General features: G+C 43.5%; 1 protein-coding gene and 2 pseudogenes across 1 annotated transcript in view; 1 reads left to right on the forward strand and 2 right to left on the reverse strand.

The window, feature by feature from the left end:
• Positions 1-8180, forward strand: part of Ppm1l (protein phosphatase, Mg2+/Mn2+ dependent 1L) — a 206329-nt gene that overhangs the window by 89628 nt on the left and 108521 nt on the right. The gene's annotated exons all lie outside the window — the stretch shown is intronic.
• On the reverse strand, positions 16-3341 carry LOC101982822 (annotated as a pseudogene).
• LOC101983184 lies at positions 7142-7615 on the reverse strand (annotated as a pseudogene).

Consider the following 8180-nt stretch of genomic DNA (forward strand, 5'->3'; position numbering starts at 1 on the left):
CTCTCTATATATATCTTAAGTAAAATGAAGTTTGAATAGCGCAGGCTGCTGTGATGATGTTAGCAGCAGCCAGTACTTGTCCATTGAGTCCCAATTTCTTTTAACGACTTGCAAAGATTTGTGTGTTCTTCAGTCGACGTTGCTGACTGTAGGTGCGTCCTGAGTTCCTCCTCTGATGTGCCTGTGATAGCTGGAGACTTCATTTGCAGAGAAGCACTATTGGTGAGATAGTCTTAGAACTCAAGGTTAGAACCTTTTGGAGTTTAGTTGACAGGGAATACTGATTGTTTTGAGGACACTCGTTACAAGCGGGGCAGTTTTCATTTTTCTCTGCTTCAATGTGTATGTGTACAGTCCGTCTACATCATTGGATGCAAGCTTATTAATAAGAGGAATGCTTGTACTTGTGGCCGTCTTAAAACACTTGATTGCAATGACTGCATTTGGAGAAGCTATGTACTACAGGAATGTTTAATTTACTACCCCTTGAATGAGTCTGTAGCGAAGACTTCTAATATTATATTGTGACATTTTCTTTCAGATGTATGGAAAATCCACTGACTATACTAAGGGTCATCTCCATCTAATGGTACCCCATCTCCAGAAGGCTGTTCTTTAGGCTACTGTAGCCCTTCTAGTGGCCAGGACATAGATGCAATGATATACATGGGGAAGCTGACCTGTGTTGGATAAAGTTTCAGTGTGCATTCAATACAAGTAGTCATTCCAGGCAAAATCAGCTGGGTATTTCCTTTAAAACCTGTTCCCATCTATCAAAGGGATAATTGAAAAGTTTCTGCACCCCAATAAGCCCCTCCGCATTAACCCAAACAATAATGGAGCTGGGATCCGGCATACCATCTTCATAATTTAGAAGAGATATTTCATTGATCTCTCTTCTGGCTATGACAGAGTCTAGGCCGTGTACAATAATATGAAATTGTCTGTGGAAAGTGTCACTAAAGTCTTGAATCTTGCTGAAATGTGGGATGATGTTGCAGTTCGGAACTCTATCGTTCAGGAACCCCACAGCAACTGCGGCCTGGGTCTTTATCTAAAACCAGACAATGCCAGATTTCGCAGGAGCTGCACTCTAAGTCACTCGCCCCAGTGGCTAGAACTCTACACGGATCTAACCAAAACCGAGGTGATTCAATGCTTGGTTCGAAGTGCAGGCATGTGAAGGGTCAAGATCACTCACGCAAGAGACTTTTTCCACAGTCCCAGCAGCCCTTCCAGCCTCCAGTGTCTACCCACCCACCGTCAACAGCCAGTTTATCCTCTATTAGAATCAGACCTTCTACTTAGAGACAGGATTACTGATATGGGGTGGACTTAATTGATTTAGTTCTCCCACTTCCGTTTTATTATTTCATGTCCCTTCTACCGATATTGTAAAATTATTTGATGGGAGTAAGGTTACAGAGTTTTACTGTTTATATTAGTTGGGGTTCTCGAGAGGAATAGGACCCAGCTAGTCCAACTCCATACGGAGCACTATGCAGTGTTTAGTAAGAAGGGCCGCATGCACGTAGCCTAGTGCCTGGCATGGAGTTAAAGGGAGACTTGTCTGGGTCACGTAGTTAGTGACTGGGAACCAAACCCAGGACAAAGAAGCACCAACTCAGGGTCTGTGTGTTTGTAACGGCCATGCTGGATATGCACAGTGGCTGAGTGAGCTTTCCACATTTTTTTCCTTCTCTCTTTCTTGACACTCTTTTTAAAAAGGGGTTCTTCACACTTACTACACATTTCGCTTTGAGTCAGAAAGACTACACTTCTACACCTCCCATTTGGTGTGAGACTTAGTCCTGAAGTATTATTAAGGTATATTGTTTACCCTGTTGGGGAAAGTGTGAAAACAAAAATTGTATGGGGACCTGTTTGATTGGTGACATTTACTTACATTAAACCGCGTTTATTTTGTATAGATGGTGTGCATATATATGTATGCATGTTCACATGTGTATTGGCATATTCATGTGCTCATAGAGACGAGATTTGTATCAGGAATCTTCCTTTATTACTCCACCTTACTTATTGAGGCAATCTCTCCCTTGAATCAAAAATCTGTGGATGCAGCTCACTTGCTTTGCCTCAGACTTTCAAGTGCTGGAACAGCAGGCATCCTGCTCCACCTATCAAGCCTTTTACCTGGCTTCTGGGTCTGAAGTCTGGGTCTCAACACTGCCTGAGCATCCCCCAGCTTTGGAGTTGCTGGAAGTATAGCCATTGGACCCAAACAACTCAAAGTAACTCTAATACCGGTTGTCGAGCATTTAACGTCAACGCCCTTGCTGTTAGTGCTTCCTATTTAAATGGCTTGTAAAGGGAGCTCCAGAGTTTGAGGGCTTCTGAGAGACCCTGTGCAGCCACTCTGGTTTTATGTCCATGTGTGCATTTTCCCGTCACACTTGGTAGCATGGAACGGGGGCAAAGTGTGCTGGCCTCAAGTTGATTCGGAACAGGAAGGTGAGATCGGTTCTTAGGGAGACCCTGATTACTTCAGCGCTCTCTATGCCCCTCATGCCTTGCTTCCTGAGCGTAGGTGATTTATAGCAGAACACTGGCAAATACAATGGGAGGAGGCTTCAATGTTTCTGTGCCTCTCACCAGAGCCAAAGCTGGTCTCTGAAAGTCCTCCGCACATCGCTGCAGATGCTGTATTATCCCTCTAGGCGGGTACCTCTGAATCTTTTATGGAGATGAATTGATTTCCTAGCAAGCAGCAGGGCCTCTGAAAACTTGGCAACCCTGCATCAACTTACCAGAAGTCCACTTAGTGCGGGGACTCTCTGTGGGCACAGCTATAGCGGTTGAGGCACCATGCTGGGAGGGTGTGGTCCCATTTTCCCTAATGACACAGAAGAGAATGAGAAAAGACTTCATACTGCTTTTGAGTGCCGCAGCCTGAGCCTGGCTGTAACAGAAAGCCACTGCTATTTTTGTATGGTTTGGGAGCGACTTCTGCACTTAGGCAACTAATCATAGCCTGAGAACCACAGAGGAAAGGGCTGGATTTGCTAACTGGCCACAGAGAAAGACGCCACTGCCACTTTCTGGAACTTCTAACTCTGCAGGAACCTGCTCACAGACAAAGCCTTGCTTCCTTTTTTGTCGGTCTGAAAGTTTTTTTTCTGGAATTTCATTGCAGAGACCTCGATTTAGATAATCTCCCCAAAGTTATCTTTAGCGTGTGGGCTAGTACAGGTCTGTAAAAACTGTTCACAATTAAAAGGTGTTTGGATAGCTTACTTTTCAACAGAGAACCTTCTCCATTCTCGGCCTGAAAGAAATTTAATAGTTGCGACCTGTAGAGTTTTTCCCACTTCCAGGCTCATGGTAAGCTGGGGGTGATACTCATTTCAGCTAAGGAGCCTTGGGCATCAGTGTGTATTTCCCACGTAGCAGCTTCCTGTCTCTGGCCATGTCATCCTGAACACACCTGATCTCATCCGATCCAGCAATTTTGTCTTGCTTTCCAGTTAGGTCTGCCTCATGAAAATGACCTTTATTTTTGGATGTTGACCTCCAGTTGCTTTGGTAGGGCTACCACTGTGGTCCGTGTGGACTGCATATGGGTAATTCCGTTCACACATACATTGACACTCTTTAGCAAATACTGGGCTGGGTGAAAGCATTGTTGCAAAGGTTGCGATTGAGACATATTCATCTGCCTGGAATACCACACACTGGGAGTGTTATTTATTTCAGTTGTAGAAGCTAGGAAGCTCAGGATCAAAATACCAGATGACCAGTTCCTAGTGTGGTCCTTCTTGCTGTGCCAATGGTCATCTTCTGTCTGTGTATCTGTTGAAGAGAAAGAGAAAAAGAGAGAGCATGCACAAGAGATTTTTGGTGTTTTTTTAAAAATTTTGTAATCCTTCTTCCCTCCATTCACCCCTGTGCTCCATGATGTATATTAGTTATTTTGATTATGTCCAGAAGCAAATAGTAAATATGAACTTTCAGGTTTATGGCTGAATACAATGAAACTGGAAAAATGGAAATGAGATCTTTCAGAAATCACTAAAGGTGAAGGGTTTGGCAAGCAAGCTTGTTGGAAAGCGGCTGTTCTGTGCTTTGGAGAAGAATATGTGCTCATGGAGTGTACATATTCTGGAAAGTAAACGCAGCATCATTTTTCTATCCTCCGGATGGAGTTTTATCATAAAGTTTTACTGCAGGGGAGTGGGAGCTTTCATTGCTATTAGATTAGCAGCAGTCCAAACTGTTCTACTCTCAAATATATCTTCCATCTACTTCATATTCCTGGGGAAATCGTGTCTTGTGGGTTTTTTTTCCCCCAAAGCACAGAATCTGTACTTAGATTCATGTTATTTAAAGTTTCTTTCACATACCCCTTTGAGCAATATAAAACCTTCTAAATTGTCTCCGTTTTTAGCTGAAACCAACTCCCAGTGTGCCAATATCAACGGTTGACTAGGTCAGGTTGACTTTGGGCATTTCGAGCAGGCAGAAACGTTTTCTCTTCCTTGTGCCTATTCCTACCTTCACCCAGCCCCACCTCCTTCAGATCTTATCCTGTCGTTGCGTTCTCTGTTTTCTTCAGTATTCATATAGCTAAGAGATTATTTATCTCACTCATGGGGCCATGGGACCTTTACACACTCCAGCAGGCCATAGACGGTGTCGATGCCGAGGAGGGCCAACTCAAAGCCCTGGGCTGGGCCTCCTCTCAGATCATTGATGGTAGGGCTATGGGTATAGTGAAATGCGGTGTTATTTCATAGTGAGACAGTGAGTCTTGGTCTTACTTCCTGGTAATTTTTGAAACACTTGATTGCATCTAATTCTTAATAAAGAGAGCAGTTTTTTATTTCCCCCGCTTTGCAGACGCATTTAAAGATAGGCTTCTGTGAGGTAATGTTTTCTATCTTAAAGTATTAATGCATATTCATAATTAGGTATTGAAGAGTACTGTGCTGTTATGCTGCAAATTATAGGAATGAGAAAGCAAATGTTTAATTTTAATGTGAAGATGCATGTTAAATGATATGTTACCAATAAGAGGCCCTGGTTCCAAGAGATGACACTCTTTTTTTCTTTACCATTTTTTCTTAATTTTCCCTCTCTCCACTCCCTTGACACAAAACTAGCCAGGACAGGGAAGAAGAGATGACAGTGTGAGGAGGTGTGCCCAGTCTGATCTCTGTATGGCTCTGTTTCGGATAGTATTTTCCCAAATAACTTTAAGATGCCCTTCCCCTCTTCCTAAGCCAGAGGGACCTCCAGTGTGACTCACACATGTCTTGTTCACATTTTCACAGTCATTGCAGAAATTGCCTATATTTCAAGTATTGTCTATTGCTTTTTATTGTTTTCAGTATTTGTAGTGGAATTTTAAGTCATGTGTACACCTAATGACTATAGTCTCTGGTGACTTTTGTCTCAATTGTGTCCACACACCTATCAAGTGATAGCCATGAATTCCACATCATTAATCTTTGAGTAAAGGGAAGGACAAAAGTCGTCTACGGTGTACACATGGCCAAGGACCTCTTGAAAGGGTGGTCTTAACTCCCCAGGACTTGAGCCTTCAGGATTGGTGGCTACCATGTTTTCCCAGAAGTTTATTTCTTGGGTAGACACAATCCCGAAGGACAGAAAGTACCTGACATGCGCTCTTCAGGATCTTGGCTAGACAACTGCGTTCAGTGCTGAGTGGAGCCTGCGCTAAGTTTGAATAAATGAGCAAACGAAGGAATAGACAAAGCTTTGAGGAAAAATATGGGTATTTATGTCATAGGTTCAAGGTCGTTGTTAAACTGTATTTTTTTTTTAAAAAAAGCAGAACTTGTTTTCCTTAATTTGATTGCTTTTTGAGTAGGTAGTATAGTTATACCGTATAAAAATTTGAAAGCATTGTATTGGTTTCCCAGGGCTTCTGTAATTAAGCGCACCACAATCATCTATGGCCTGATGTTACTTATTATATCTCCGAATACCCAGTCTCCGAATATGGTCCTGTCACATATGCTCATCTGTAACTATAGCAGTGGGATTTGAACACTCCTCTCTGGAGGAACATGGTTCTTGCTACTGTAGATAAAACCGTACGAAGGAAGAGGCCACATCGTTGCTATCCCCGGCTCACTCTGCTGCCACCCTCAGAGGTTACTTATGTCATCTGACTTTAAATGAACTACAACCCGTTTAAAAATGACAGTGGGAGAGGTAGGCTCATTTTGTCCTAGAAGGGTCTGTCTTGTTCCCGTCTATTTCATTCATCAAAACTTGGTGATTTTTAGCGTTCGGATTTCTACCACGTCCTCAACAGGGTTCAGGGGTAGGGAGAGAAGGGGAAATGTTCAAATAGAAACTAAATATAGTTATCCTATATTAATCATAGTGTGAAGCACATTCTACTTTCCCGCGGCTTCCTCATTAAATGTCAGACGCTGTGTGGGCGGCAGTACTTAATCACTCATGTGCTGGCACCGAGCAGGCCGTGGCTGGCTTTGAGTCTAGTGATATTCAGTCTGAGAGCATTTGACCTGGGGCCTTATTTAAATGCATGCTTTAGAATTTTGGTCAACCTCATCGAGTTATAATTGACCTACAACAAAGAGCAAGCATTTGACAGGTTCCATGAGTTCCGGTAGGTACATTTACTCACTACTATAAGTGGGATATCAGAAGGGGTACAGGGGGATGGTAAAGAAAAGCTGGCAATGGACTTGGTTTGTTTTTTTTTTCTTAACAGTGTGGATGTGGATTTGTCATTGTGCTGTGAAGTGCTGCTGTTAAAGCTCCTTGCTACACGATACTCCTCTACCAAATTAGCTGAACTTTGTGAGGAGATGTTGTATTTCATGATAGGGAACAAGATGTGTTCATTCCCTGTCTTTTAAAATAGGAAATATATCCACATAGAACTATAAATATATATTGCTGTATAGTGCTGTGTTAAATGATCTCATGGGTCCCGAATCTATTTAACTTTTCCTTTACCATTAAAAAAATTTATTTTTGAGATAGGGTTCTTTTTTTTTTTTTTTTAACCGAACTTGCCTCAAGTTTATTTGTAAAAACAGCATAAGGTCCTGAACATCTGCAAATACTGTGTAGGTGTTCACACCAGTCCATCTGTCTTCACATTGGCAGACTGCGACCTTTTTTATGGGGCCTTCACAGGGGCCTGGGCACCTTTGGGAGCCTGAGCTGCAGCTGAGGCCTCTGCCTTGGCTTGAACCTTGGGCTTTGTTTTTTGGAGCCTAAGACCCCTGGCCATGTAGCTTCTAATCCGCTTCCCAAGCTTGGGGTGAGCAATTAAAGCCAGACGGGTGAGTTTGCGGGTGGGGCCCTTTGGCACCTTGGGCTTCACCACCTGGGGCTTCACCAGGGCCTTGATGGCCTCCGCACGTGCGCTCATGGCCTTTGCATTATTTGCCTGCATCTTCTTCAGGCGTTTCTTGTTGTGCTTCTTGGCAAAGCGCATGTTCCTCAGGAACTTGGGGTCAACCCCCTTGAGAGATTCGTATCTTTGTGACCGGGGTTTCTTGATGCCGTTTCTGTGTCATTTCCGGGACTGGTTGTGTGTGGTGTGGTTCTTGGACTTGGCCATGGCTGGACAGTAATCGGCGGCTCCCAAAGCGCCTGCGACCGGAAGAGAAAGAGCATTGAGATAGGGTTCTTATGTATCTATCCCAAACTGGGCTTGAACTCACTGTGTGGACAAGGATGACCACGAGTTGTCATCTTCTTGCTTCCTCCCGCTAATTGCTGCAAGTACAGGCATCTACCTAACGGGCATGCCTGAACCTCACTACAAAGGAATGGAGATTGGGAAGCAAAGACGTTTCAGAAATGACAAGTGGCCTCATTTCTTTTCCATAGACAGTAGAGACTAACCTGCCGTGTGAGCTCTGTCCCTGGGATGGGAGCGACCCTGTGGAGCTGATGATGGTAACACCCTTCACAGTGATCTTCAGTGACTAATGCTTGCATCATCACTGTGGAGCCATTCCTCAGTAAACAACCGTGAACTTGAGGAGTTGAGCTTTAGCTGGATGGTCGTTGAAAGCTAATTACCAACCACACCACGATGCAGGTTTAAATGGTTTAATCTGGCACAGAAGCCTTCAAACGGGAAGAGGGCAGTTTTCATGGATGTTTTAGGGTTTCCTGAAATACTATTGGAGGAATGCTTAATGGAT

Source organism: Microtus ochrogaster, chromosome 1 (assembly GCF_000317375.1).
Source record: "Microtus ochrogaster isolate Prairie Vole_2 chromosome 1, MicOch1.0, whole genome shotgun sequence".
Classification (NCBI taxonomy): domain Eukaryota; kingdom Metazoa; phylum Chordata; class Mammalia; order Rodentia; family Cricetidae; genus Microtus; species Microtus ochrogaster.